This window comes from Andrena cerasifolii, chromosome 6 (genome assembly GCF_050908995.1).
Source record: "Andrena cerasifolii isolate SP2316 chromosome 6, iyAndCera1_principal, whole genome shotgun sequence".
Lineage (NCBI taxonomy): Eukaryota > Metazoa > Arthropoda > Insecta > Hymenoptera > Andrenidae > Andrena > Andrena cerasifolii.
The window spans coordinates 16,479,388-16,492,572 of record NC_135123.1 but is presented as its reverse complement, the minus strand read 5'-3'; the positions used below and the strand labels follow the sequence as shown (position 1 = coordinate 16,492,572).

Sequence of the window (13,185 nt, the reverse complement as noted above, 5' to 3'; positions counted from 1 at the left end):
CCATTAAGACGATTTTAGATCAACATCGCGAAAGCAGATAAGTTCTCCTAAAAAAATACCAAAAACGAAAACACAGGAACCTTTTCAAATATAATTAGAAGTTTCAACCGAAAAACTCTCTAAAGAACAATTCACCTAGCGTACGTTCCCCCAGCTTTATTTTCGTAACTACGTTGAACAGCGGTGAATAATTAACAGACGCGAATTAAGTATGCTCCATCGTGACAAGATATGCTAAATATCCAGGGAAATAAAGCGGAGTGAACGTTTAATGTAAACACGATCTCGCGGATCGAACGGAGGGAATTCCCATTCAAAGATCGCGAAACTTCCCGTGCAAATTGTCTGCACGTTCGCACCGGGAAACTTCATTTCCAAGGAACGACACGGAAAATAAACGAAAATCCATTTAGCATTTGTATGCTGAGGATATTAAAATTATACCTTCTTGGAAACTGTAATCCAGCGTCAGACCCGCGGGGCATAGCCACCGTATCGAGTTATAAATTACAGGCTGCTTGTATCTCCTGTTTTATGCAAATTGTTTAAATTCTGTTCGAGAGCAGTCTCGGCGATATATCAGCCGGGATAGCAGTCAGCCCGCGTGGTAAACCAGGAATATTACTTCAGGGTGATCTGTGCGTGTGTGCGGCCCAATGAGACTATAGTTAATTAAGGAGTCGGTTGAAAACAGAGCAGCGCCACGGGGCGTCGACACGCGCGCGAAATTGGGGGAAAAAATGTGGGAAATAGGGGAATGTGATTCAAACTCGAGGCGAGGTGCTTAATTATTTCGATGCGTCGGGACTGGGTGAGCTTAACTGGATTAGCCAGCGGAATCTTGATAGAGGCTACTGCCCCCTGACACTTCGGGATGCGAAATACTGTGAAAGCCTGACGTCGTTCAGCGTCTCGCTCGACGAAACTGATTGGAATTGTTAAACGGGGCTGAACTGGGTAACTTCGTGGCGCCGTATAACGTTCAGATAAGTTGCATTCGTTTTCGAAGTGGCTGGAGTGGGATAATCTCAGATGAGTGATGTGTGATAAATACAGAGAGATACTTTGTCAATTTTAAACCATCTAACAGGCCTGTTTTGTTATTTTACTGGGTACGTAGTTAGATAGCTTAATTATTAATACCTGCTTGTATTCTACGAAGTGGAAGAATTCACCTTTTGATGATCTGAAACTGCGCGCTTGAAACTTTTAACGATCACATGGAACTATCTAACAAGGGAAGATCCCGAACTGGGAATTAAAAAAAAATTGAAACACTGTAAATATGTAGGGGATTTCCAGCTGATTACAACGCAAATTTTGTTTGCTGCCCAAATTCACTCTAAGCGGGTGAAATTAACCCCTGAAAATTCGGCTATTTTCCGATTTTGTGTTATAACTCGCGAACTTTAAGAGATAGAAAAAAAAGTTTCCAGACAAAAGTTACTTCCTTTAATTAGATTTATCATTTGGTAAAAATTTATTTTATAGTTCTCGGGTTATAACACAAAATCGGAAAATAACCAGATTTTCAGGGGTTAATTTCACCCGCTTATAGTGAATTTGGGCAGCAAACAAAAATTTCGTTATAATCAGGAGGAAATTCCCTACATATTCACAAAGTTTTAGAATTTTTTTAATTTTTCGGGTTTGGGATGTAAGTGATTCATTGAAAATAATATCAGAAAATTTAGGCTACTGTAAAAAGTTTAGATAGGAATAGCTGCAACGAGAATAACTATAAATATGCAATAGAGAGCATCGAGGACTCTTTTTTCGTAACGAGTTTATATTTTTGGCTGCAACTTTCAGAAATGTATTTTAAGTGTATTTTTAAAATAAACCTTTCGTGGATATGTGCAATGGCGTATTTATGAGGGAACTGAATATAGAAGTGCTATCGAGCTACTGAATAATTAAGTTATAACTTCTAAATCAGCTAAATATATATGCCTACTATGAGCATATGTATAAGACATTTAACGGTTCATGCAAAACAAATATTATTGCGCATATTAATACAGTGAGTGTAATATTTCAATTCCTTTCGTAAACAAAATAAAACGACAAAGTGGAGTAAATATTAAAAATAGACTAGCTAACTTTGTGCCTGCATATTTCCAGGAAGGCTATTTTCTGGTATAATATAATGACTAATTTGTTACAAATTACGCAAATTACTGAAAAAGAAACTTAGGTATGTGCCACAATTTAGGAAGAGCTTCTCAAATTAGCTCCTTACCCAATTAATATGTTTGCTGGTTTTACATTCACGCCCATGATGCGTCTCTTCACACAAATATTAGCTTTAACGTTATACTAGCACAAGATGTTAGCTTTCCTTCAGCCGAAAGTTGTTAGCAAGTGCACGTCACATTCATTCTGTGAACTCTGAATTAGGGTCGGGTGTAGGCTCGCGGGTGATTATGTTCATATTTCTTTAATATATCATGGCCCCATTACCCGCGCCATAAATCACCTGATTCGTGACACTCAATATACTGCGGTTCACCGCAGCTGAAAGCTCGCCTCGATAATCAATATTTATTGTGGAAATGTGAGCCCAGGCAGTAAATCGCATTAAAAATAGTACGGCTCGTTTTGATGGGCCACACAGCGCAATTTTTTCTTGTGCATTGGTGCCTCTACATTGTTTAACTACCCCCATGTGCGTCATATATTTCTTCATGTAGTCTTTCAAAGAATATTTTAAAAACAGATGCCACTGTTCTTATAAAAAGTTACTCAGCATTGAGAAAAGATCAATATTATTTAGGGATAAACAAATTCTCCTAACACCCGTTAACTGAATTATTATATTTAGCATCAGCGATGGTTATTTTATTTATCCATTTACAAACTAATAATTATACGACACAACTGTACATTAAAATTTCGAATATTTTTCTATTTTCATTTTGGAGTAACCCGACTTCGTTCTAAGGCACATTGTAGTTTCGTAAACAATCTACGTTATGGAGGAATTGTTAAACAATTTCGACCAGCTACTCAACATCTGTGCAAGCCTAACCGAGGCCACGTATTTCCCTGATATCATTGAAGAAGTTTTCAGATAGTCTTCCTCTTAATTTCTTGATACGAGGAGAAAGTTTCAAAGGAAGAGAGTGTTTTAGATTCTAAATGTGATTTGCACTGTTAGAAGGTCTTTTTGCAGATCAAAATTCGCCACGGGACTGTGGGAACTTTGGAGGATGAAGACTTTAACGCCTAACAGGTTCGATCGATAAATATGTTGCCAGAGATTTCAACGGTTGCATAAGGAATGATCGATGGATACCTCTCGCGTTGGTATATTCTCCTGGCACATATCTTCCTTTTGCGCAGAAATGACAACAAAATTCACACCCCGAAGGTAACTAATATCGTTAATAACTCTATCGAGCACTACTCTGTGCAAATTAGTGCCGCAAACATGTATATGTACATATTCACATACCAATTTCATAATTTTCGATCCAAGATTTTGCAAGCGTAGGTATGAAATTAAGCAACAAGGAGTTTCGTGCAATTACTGCTGCTATGCGCATTTTTTTTTATTATCATAAAAGTACTAAATCACAAGATATAATTCAGAATTTCTCAATTTGTAGCTTTAGTCTGTAACTAAAGTGTCTCTAACAATATTTCTGTGATTCTCCTTTCAGAAATGATTTTACAATTTTACATTGAAGGGATAGGTAAGTGAGAAATGGTATGTATGGGATATCGAGTGCATGGCACAGCAAATACAATTTCACGAATGAATGGAACTGATGTGAAAAGATATTGTCTCCGTGTATTATGAGTGAATGCCATGAAAGAGATTGAAACGGGAAGATTTTGTATCACTCCATCGTTACGGAATCCCTGAACCAATTTAACAGAGTTCCATAAATGAGAAATGTCAGGATGGCGTTATTAATTAATTGAATTCTAATGTGCCTTCTAATTATAGTTTCTCAGCTGGGGCATATTATTAACAACGATCGAGTATGAAATAGTAAAGTAAAAAATGAATTAGTCGAGTAAAAAATGAATAAAAGTGAAGAATAATAAATTTATAAGGCAACTTCTAATAGCACTGTATTTTTACAGACAAAAGGCGATTAAGAATAGAAAAAATTAAACAGCAAAGCATTACCTACACATGATAGTAAATCTACGACGAATTCCTCCACGAAGGAATATTAATTTCATTCTTCCACCACAAAATTTTAATTAAAATCTAGTGAATTTCAAAGTGGGCTCTAAGGCTTCAGATATGGAAGATAAGAAAAATAAGGTTCTAAGCAGTGAATCGTTGGCGAATGGGTGGAAGGTAAGTTAGGTGGATGTGGTCCACTTGCGTTGATCTGTTGAAAAGCGTCCCGAGGATATCTTTCATAAAAGGATTACGTAAGTTCGAGGTGTGGACTTATAAGAAGCGCCATTGTTACCACCACGGTAAAAGAGGGAATACGGCGTTCCGGTTGAATGAAGCTAACCTTCCGTTTCAGCAAGTTTCCTGAGCTCTCCCGTGGGACAAAGCCGCGCTCGGTTCAGCGCAACCCTCTTTCTTATTTAAACGAATTCGATTGACTCTTACGATGCGATTCACTTGTTACGATCAGCAAATTGAGCTGCCCGCCGACCCCTAAGACTTCATAAATACAAACGAAACATGAAAGTTTAACCGGATTAGTAAAAAATTATTCGAGATTTTCATATATAAGAAAGAAACGAGGCGATGAAATTAAGCTTCGAATCTACCAGACTGAAATAATCAAGAATTTTTTAAACCCAGAAGATCAAGGAATGTGAAACTGAAGTTTTAAAATAACCATGACATGAAACTTCTAAGTCCCATTAAAAAAGAGTAGATTAATATTATTATTACCCAGCACCGCTGTAGCTTTTAATTTACAAAACGGTTCAAGCAGACCCGTGAAGTTTCCCAAGAAACAGTAACAGCGTCACCAAGCAAAGTAGGCGAGGGCGAAGGCGGAGGCAAGATAACCGTACAAAAGGAGAAGTTTCGAATAAAAAGCTGTGTAACGCAATAGCGATCGGTGTAAGATAAGGCGATTTCGAAATAGACAGGAAGTTCAGCATTATCTGCTGTAAGAACTTCTCAAAGCCTTCTCGCGGGACAAAGTTTTCCCTCCCGGCGAGATCGAGGCCACTCTGTAATTTCCCGAGGAGGGACTCGAGTTTCCAGCGATTGGCTCGTCGATCGTCCCCTCTATATCCGTTTTTACGCGTCTTTTAATTCGATCAGCCGGCTGTGTGCAAAAGCAAAGTGAAGCGGCGCTGGTTGTAACCGAATGTAAACATTTATCCCCGCCGATTCACGGCCGTGCATTATTTTCGGGGCTCTTGATTAAAAGCCCCGCGAGATTCCCGAGGGAATCGCCAATCGGCGCTTTATGCGCTGTTTACACATAACTTTGAAAAATTGATGCGGATTTCAGGGAAATCTCAAGCCCGATCTATTTTCCACGGGCGCGAAGCTGGCGGGGAAATCGATAGCGCGCGCAAGCAACGTGTACGAAATCGCCGATTGATCCCGTCTGTACTCCACAGTGAATGAAGATAAATGGAACGATAAAGTTTGATGTAATATCCCTCCATAAGGTTTTGCAAATTTACATTGAAGTACCGGTGGAAATTACGCGAGCGACGATCGTTTTTGAAATCGAATTTATAGGGTTTGCTGGAAACAGATTGCTGACGTGTATGATAGCTGCTTGAAGTAAATTTCCAGCGGGGTATTCGGCGTTTGTAATCTTTGTCGGTAAGAGTTTAGCGTCCCTTGGATTTGGAAAATAATTAGTTGAACAATTTCAAGTGGAGTGGAAAAGAAAGAAAGAAAAAACTTGATCCACTGAAGGAATGGTATTGAACATTTTGATATGTTTCTTATATTTCCTGCACTAAAATCTTGTCTCCACAAATTATAAGGAAATCGTTAAAATTTAGATCTGCAGCAATCGAGGCAGTTCGTATAATTTTAAATGCAACATCATTTTTTTTAATATAGATGAGTATTCCTCCGTTAATTGCTAAAAATTCTCGGTTGAGCGAATGCACTGAGTAAAGGGAACTGTTTTTACGCGAAAGGGATGTACGCAACGCGTAGATTTGATCGAAAGTTTGCTATTGCAGGCAAGTATGTGCCTAGATCGTTCGCACAGTGATGAAAAGCTGGAGCAGCGTTCCACGAGAAATATACAGGAAATATAAAAATTATCACCGAAACAGGAGTTTAACGCGGGACAAGTCATAACAGCGTGTGCAGAAATCTAATACAAATTGGCGTCGACTTATGTCGCTTTCCCCGTGCAGCGAGAACCATGAAACTTTCCACTGGACTAAAATCGCAGGAATTTCGAAATTGCACTGCAGAGGATTATACGAAGCATGAATTTTCTCTATTAATATCAGCAGGAGATTTTAAATGAAACACAGGAGTCAGACACGAAATTCGGTGAGAAATCACGAGGTGCTGAAGGGAGCGTGCTTTTTCTCGACTTGTTTTGTTCAATATTAAAATTTCAAAGCAGTCCGCTAAGAAAATTGTGGATGCAGAAGAAGCAATAGAAAAAAAAAGCGTGTTGCAATTAGAACCCCGTGAAACGAATCGCGGAGTGATGGGGCGTAAGTTTCAATACTTTAAGGGAAAGAATCTTGAAGATGTTGAAGAAGAGATAGTTGCATCAAAGTAGTAGACCAGGGAATAATAATTTGAATAACTTGTACATAGTATTTAAAGAACTCAGGGTGGTCTAAATTTTTAAAATTTCATTAAATCAATAATGACCCTATTAATATTCCTATTCGAAAAGGAACTATGCTAATTTTTAGTATATTTACATTCGTCGTGAAATAAAAGTGATCCTTAACACACATCGGTTGCACACTACAATTATAATTCTAACAAATCGATGTAAAATCAATTCAATAATAAGTCTAACGTGTCTACCTATAAAATTAGAAACTAACAACTGCTGGATTTATCTTTTTACTTTTAAATCCCATTCCAACGAAGTAGAAACTGACTAAATTTATTTTCAGTAGAGGCAGCACGATTTTCTCACGCTTAGTCATTATTTTGCCACCTCCGCAGGAGAGAATGCTAATTATTTACGTTTATAAAAACCATTGGTGACAGATGTGGCTCGGCTGATTTTTTGGTTTTACGCTCATTTCTAGGACCACAGGACGGGCGGATGGAGTAACACGTGTAACGGCACGTTTTTACTCGGACTTTGGTACAACGTGTGCTCTGAAATGTCCCTCGCGTTCGATAATTACGGGATAAACTTCTTGTCCCGCGTTTAGCGAGCGTTACACGCGTTACCCTCCGTCGTTCGCGGTTACATGTTAACTAATGAGTGAAGAACGGTTTAAATTGGACAGCTTATAATTAGACATTCACCTGGCGATATATTCGTTTCAATTTTTGGTTAATACTGTTGCCAGATTTAAACATTGCTCAAGTAGAATTTCGTGAATAAAAATAAATGAATAAATATACTCATTATAATTATTTCTACCGTAATATTTTCTAATACATTCAAATTAATATACGTTTATGATTTTTTAAACGAAATTGACGGTGACTTCAAAGTGGTTCTTCAAATTTAAATACGAGGGCAAGTTACATCGTTGAGATTCATTATGTAATGAATAATCGAATATTAATGATTAATTATATAGATTGGAGAAAAGTTTGCCTTCGACTCCTTCCTTCCTTTTCCTCTATACTCCATACTAAGAATGCATGATTTGCATTTAGTGTCATTATGAAAATTTGTAATTTGGGACATAAACTCTAGCAGTATTGACCTTAAGGGGGTATACCCGTTTGAACCCTTGGAAAATGTGTACATTTTGTGGATTTTTTTACAAGTCAACGGCTTGATGTAGATTTCCCATTTTTTTACTATCTTTACATAGTATTGTGAACTACTTAAAAAATAATTCAATGAAACATTTAATACCGAAATTTAAAAATATTCCCTTTTTTAGTATAAACTTAATAAAGATTAGTTTTGAGAAATAAACGAGTTTTTCTCAAAAGCTAGGGGGGCAACTGCCCCTTTTGTACCCCCCTTCAGACGCCCATGCCACGATCCCACATATTTATTCAACTTTTAGTTTGTGCGGGGAACGCCGATAGGCGTTCAGCGAGTATGGTCAACATATATGACCGGAACATTTCCGCACAGGGGTACTCCGAGCGTTTGAATTTTGGCGCCGAAAGTATTGAACCGTGTTGATTAGGTGGTCGAAGCCTCTAAAGGTTATGTTCATAATAGCCACAGAATGACGAAGATTTCAATAGCCGAAATTTGAACTAGCGCCCTTATACATAATTTACTATTAAAAACGATCCTTCCCATTTATTATTTCCCTTTTGTTCTGAATGACAACACGTAATTACACGAAGACATATGGGCGTGGAATGCACCGTCAGAGATGCCTGATCGCGCGAGGGGACTATGAAAGAAATTGGATCGGGAAGCAACGATGGAAAGTAGTGGAAACTAGTAGGAAAACAACTTACGAGTAATGGACGAGAAACGTTGAAGGGTAACAAGCACGGCGCCCTTTGATCCGTGAGAAATCGAGGTGAAAGCTCCCCATCCTCGCTGAATTTCACTCGAGAATTCGACCCGCGCATTTATTGCAAATCGTCGGCGAGTTTTTTACAAACCACGATGGTTCAACACTTTCCCGCGAGATGGCGCCAGCCAAAACATCTGGCGCCTCCGCCTGGCTCGTTACAAACGCGACCTACTTTATTATCCAGAGTTATCTCTTATGTTTTACACCCACGCATTATAGTTATGAAATCTTTATAGTAGTCGGAATTATTAATTACGGAATCATTTTGCAAATTTATGGTTCAAATGGCTATGGGTCCGTGAGAAATAACGATCGAGATTATAATCTTGTTTTGGCTACTGTACAATGGTCCTAATTAGACGAGACATTTTTTATAAATAGGAATGTTTGCATATAAGCTTGTTTCGTGCATTTCTTTTCGTTTGACTTGATCAAACCATGATGAAATTCAGAATAAGAGTTGCATTTTCGAGTGTGACTCGAAATTATATGCATCCGCAGTTGAAATTTGTAGAATAATTTCTAAATTCTAAATAATTTCTAAATTCTAAATAATTTCTAAATTCTAAATAATTTCTAAATTCTAAATAATTTCTAAATTCTAAATAATTTCCAAATTCTAAATAATTTCTAAATTCTAAATAATTTCTAAATTCTAAATAATTTCTAAATTCTAAATAATTTCTAAATTCTAAATAATTTCTAAATTCTAAATAATTTCTAAATTCTAAATAATTTCTAAATTCTAAATAATTTCTAAATTCTAAATAATTTCTAAATTCTAAATAATTTCTAAATTCTAAATAATTTCTAAATTCTAAATAATTTCTAAATTCTAAATAATTTCTAAATTCTAAATAATTTTTAAATTCAGAGTAATACTACTAGCTATTACAAAAATTTAAACGCCTCGAGTCACTTCGAATAAAAAAAAACTTAAGAATGTAGACGCTTTTTTGAACTACTAAGGGCCATTTCAATCCCCACTCGATCTATTAACGAGTCTGCAATCAAGATCCGTACAATCATTAAGATTTCGATAGAAATATCACTGAATGGAATAAATTTTTTTGCAAAAGTACAGATTGCCTCTGGCCATCACTGTACACTTGCAAATTCTGTAATTAATGCCACGCCAACGATTTTTAACCCGAAATAGTATTTCTGGTGTCTACTTAGACACACTTAGACGGCGAAGCTGCGTCGGGACTTCCCTACAGCCCGCGATGATGGCAAGACAAATGAAAGAAGACAGCTCTCCGCGGTAGTCCGCGTTTCGTTGCCGAAGAAGTTTCATTTACCATGAAAGTTAGGCTAATTGTTCGAGGAGACTCCGAGCTGACGAGCGCGAAAACGATGAGGCAACGTTAATTGGCGAATGTGCGGCGATTTAACGCGCTCTGGAATCAAAGCTCATGCGGGCCTCCGGTGGACCAACGCGGGTCTTTGTTTCGCGAACGAGCTAGACAGCAGAGTAAGTTAAAGTAAATCTGGAAACCTACATGGGAGACGAGATGGGTTCTTATGTACTTGATCAAAGGATCCGAAAGACGATCTTAATTCAAGAATTATGGGGCTACTATCACGTAGAGTGAAACATAAGTTTTCACCTTTGAAGATTCGCTGACCTCGGGATAAGAACCCCTTCGGTAAACAATAGTCGAAGTCTACAGATGAGCAATGTGCTCCTTCTCGACTGATTTATCATTTCTTTATTCATTTATCACGTAATATGTAGACTTTTCTATCGACGCTTCTCGCCCTCCCTAATCATCGAAGAAACCTAATTTCCGATCGGAAAATAGTTCTTTGACATTGGATATAGCAGAGTCGGGGGTAGGTACTCGGGAGGGAGATGAAATGGAGCGTGTCGGGGCGGTATGTGCGAAAGCTCGGAAAATTCTCGCAATTATTTCCCACGCGATTTCCTCCACCATTGTTCGAGAGCTCCTTCGACAACGAGTGATACAAAGCCTCTTTACCCCTGCGCGGGATGATAAATGGTCGTGGGGAAAAGAATGGTGTTCGTCGGCAGAGAAGATCTCGAAGCAACGAACGGTAAGGTGCTTGGGACCATCGGGAGCAGAGGGGGTAAAGATAAATTTTGATACGCGGTGTAATGAGAGAACGGGGATAATGAATCGTCAATTTCGTGGAAACGAAAGTCTTATGCATGGAAATGTATTTGATTTGAAATATAGTGGTTGAAACAATATGCTTGGTCGTTTCATGAAGCTTTTCATCCTTTAATTTTTAGCTGCGTTTATATTACGATTGAGAAACAAATTTTTTATTTGATAGATGTAAAAATTGATCAAGTTTGACGATCAGTGATTTAATACTGTAAAGTTGTTAGTAATATGTATTCTAAGGCAGCTGTTCTTAATATTTTTTATTCTCGATTTACTTAATCTCTTTTGTCATTGCAGACCCCCAAGACTTAAAATCTTAAAGTGCGTGAAATATTTATTTAAGATTGCTCATAAGTGGCCCTCAAATCTGGAGAGGAGGGAGAGATACTTCGATGGACAATGTAGTTTAGAAGCTACTTTAAAAATTTCAAGTGAATCGAATAAAATTTGTTTAAATGCTGCTGCTGGCCAATTTGAAAAATGTGATTCCGAGAAAAAAGCGTTTAAAGTGCCATTTTGAAAAAAAAGAAAAGAACAAAAATAGCTTGAAACTATTTAAGATTTGTGTAATAAAGTCGTTTAATCAGATTTTCCACTTATTTCTTTGTTTACCCACAAACAATTGTCAAATGTACACCACGTTTTAATCAATACTCGACCTGCTTCTACGATTTACTCCAGAATGAATCAAGAAATGATTTCAACCTACCAAATGCCTAGTGTTATGTATATTTATCTACTAAGAGCAACCAACATTCCTGCACAAGAATATCTACCATTCAGAAATTCAGTGTTCAAAATCTGTTTCAATTAATGAAATCTGAATATACAATTCGTTTCAGTTGCTTCTTAGGAGTCTTCAATTTTCCGAGCAACTCCTAGAGATCTAACTGCTGCTTTCTTTAACCCATGCACTGTGTAAAATTCCATACACCTTCCGAGCAGAAGTATTCCCAATAAATAAAGAAAATCTTCCCAGCACGTTAAGTGGGATTTCCTTGTTTTCCTTGATTACCAGAGCAAGGCCAGTTAACGAGCGTAAAGGAGTCACAGTTTCCTTTTTCCGACATCGCTTTCCTGCTTGGCACTCCTGCTGGCCCGATATCTGAAGCTCAACGAGGAGAAAACAGGGGTGGTACCACCCCTTTCCTTCCTCCCTCGTCGGCTCAGAATCTGGGGAACAGATTTAATCAGAAAACTTGAAACCAAATGACACCTTCTTCCTTCTGCGTTCCTCCCCTTCGTCCCTTTCATCCCTCTTTCGCTGTCCCTTGTACCTTTTCGTTCTTAACTTTCCATTGTTTAACTTCCGTCAAAATGACTCGTCAAGCTTCTCGTTTCTATTTGCCCCACAAGTGCTGGAGACTAACAATAAGAGAATTTCGCGGCGAGATTGGATTCTCTCATTTTTCACACCCCCTTGTTTGCGTTGCTCCCACGCAACGAGCATGCGTACGACGGAATGTTTGTAATGATCGTTGGAGAACTATTTGCTTAACAACTAGTCTTCCTAATCTTGGTTGTTTTGTTTCCTTTAACCCTCATACAGATGCAATTATTTTATTCTCGTTTCTACCTGCCGTTTAAACAATAGTGCCCACCCTATTGTTTATTGTGTATAGTAACACGCAATCAATTGATTTAATGAAGGTATTATCGCCAAACTGTAGGAAATTAATGTAGATTCTTATTAAGATCACTTATGTTTCACAGCACTTACGCTAAATTCATTAAAACAGCGACTCGAGCGAACAGAACACGCTGCACAGAATTCGAACTTGTCTCTAGCCTGTCTCTAGAAATGTTCGTCTACCTCTGACTTTCAAAGTGTATGGGGGATGGTTTACATTCCAATAGGATTCCACGAACGAGCCAAGCACAAAGTCGAGTAACGCAGGTATTTCTCTCCCCTCTGCCATGTCTATTTTCATCCTCCACTGTCGTACTTCCTGCAAATCGAACCAATAAATAAACTACCATACTACTTCCTAAAATACCCTTCGTGTACTCCCAGAATTCCATAATTCTCCAGCTTTAACATAGCTGCCAATTGCCAACAAATATTTTCAACGACGGTGACGAAATAAAAGAGACAAAACAAGTACCTGCTGACGTACACAAGACAAAAGCTCTCGCAGACTTTCAATAACCCATAAAAAAAGTCCTTGGACCTCGCGATCCAGACGTGCATCGTCTGAAAATTTGTTACACCTGGCACCGTCGCCTCGCAATACGTTCCAGGAGCAAACCAAATATGACAGTCTGGCTCATCTCCAAGCACCCTGGTAAATCAACCGATCTCAAAGGGGCGGGGGTGGCGTGCGAGCTCTCGGTGGCGAGGAGGAAGCAGGCTGGGCGAGAGAGACGGAGGGAAAAGAGAGCCTCAGGGTCGAAGGTGAGAGACCCCCCCGTCTGTTTCTCGTTTTCGGAAGACCGCCCTTTG

General features: G+C 38.3%; 1 protein-coding gene across 6 annotated transcripts in view; it reads right to left on the bottom strand.

Annotated features, from left to right (window-relative positions):
• Mp (collagen XV/XVIII-type protein multiplexin) overlaps window positions 1-13,185 on the bottom strand; it is a 325,990-nt gene that overhangs the window by 248,779 nt on the left and 64,026 nt on the right. The gene's annotated exons all lie outside the window — the stretch shown is intronic.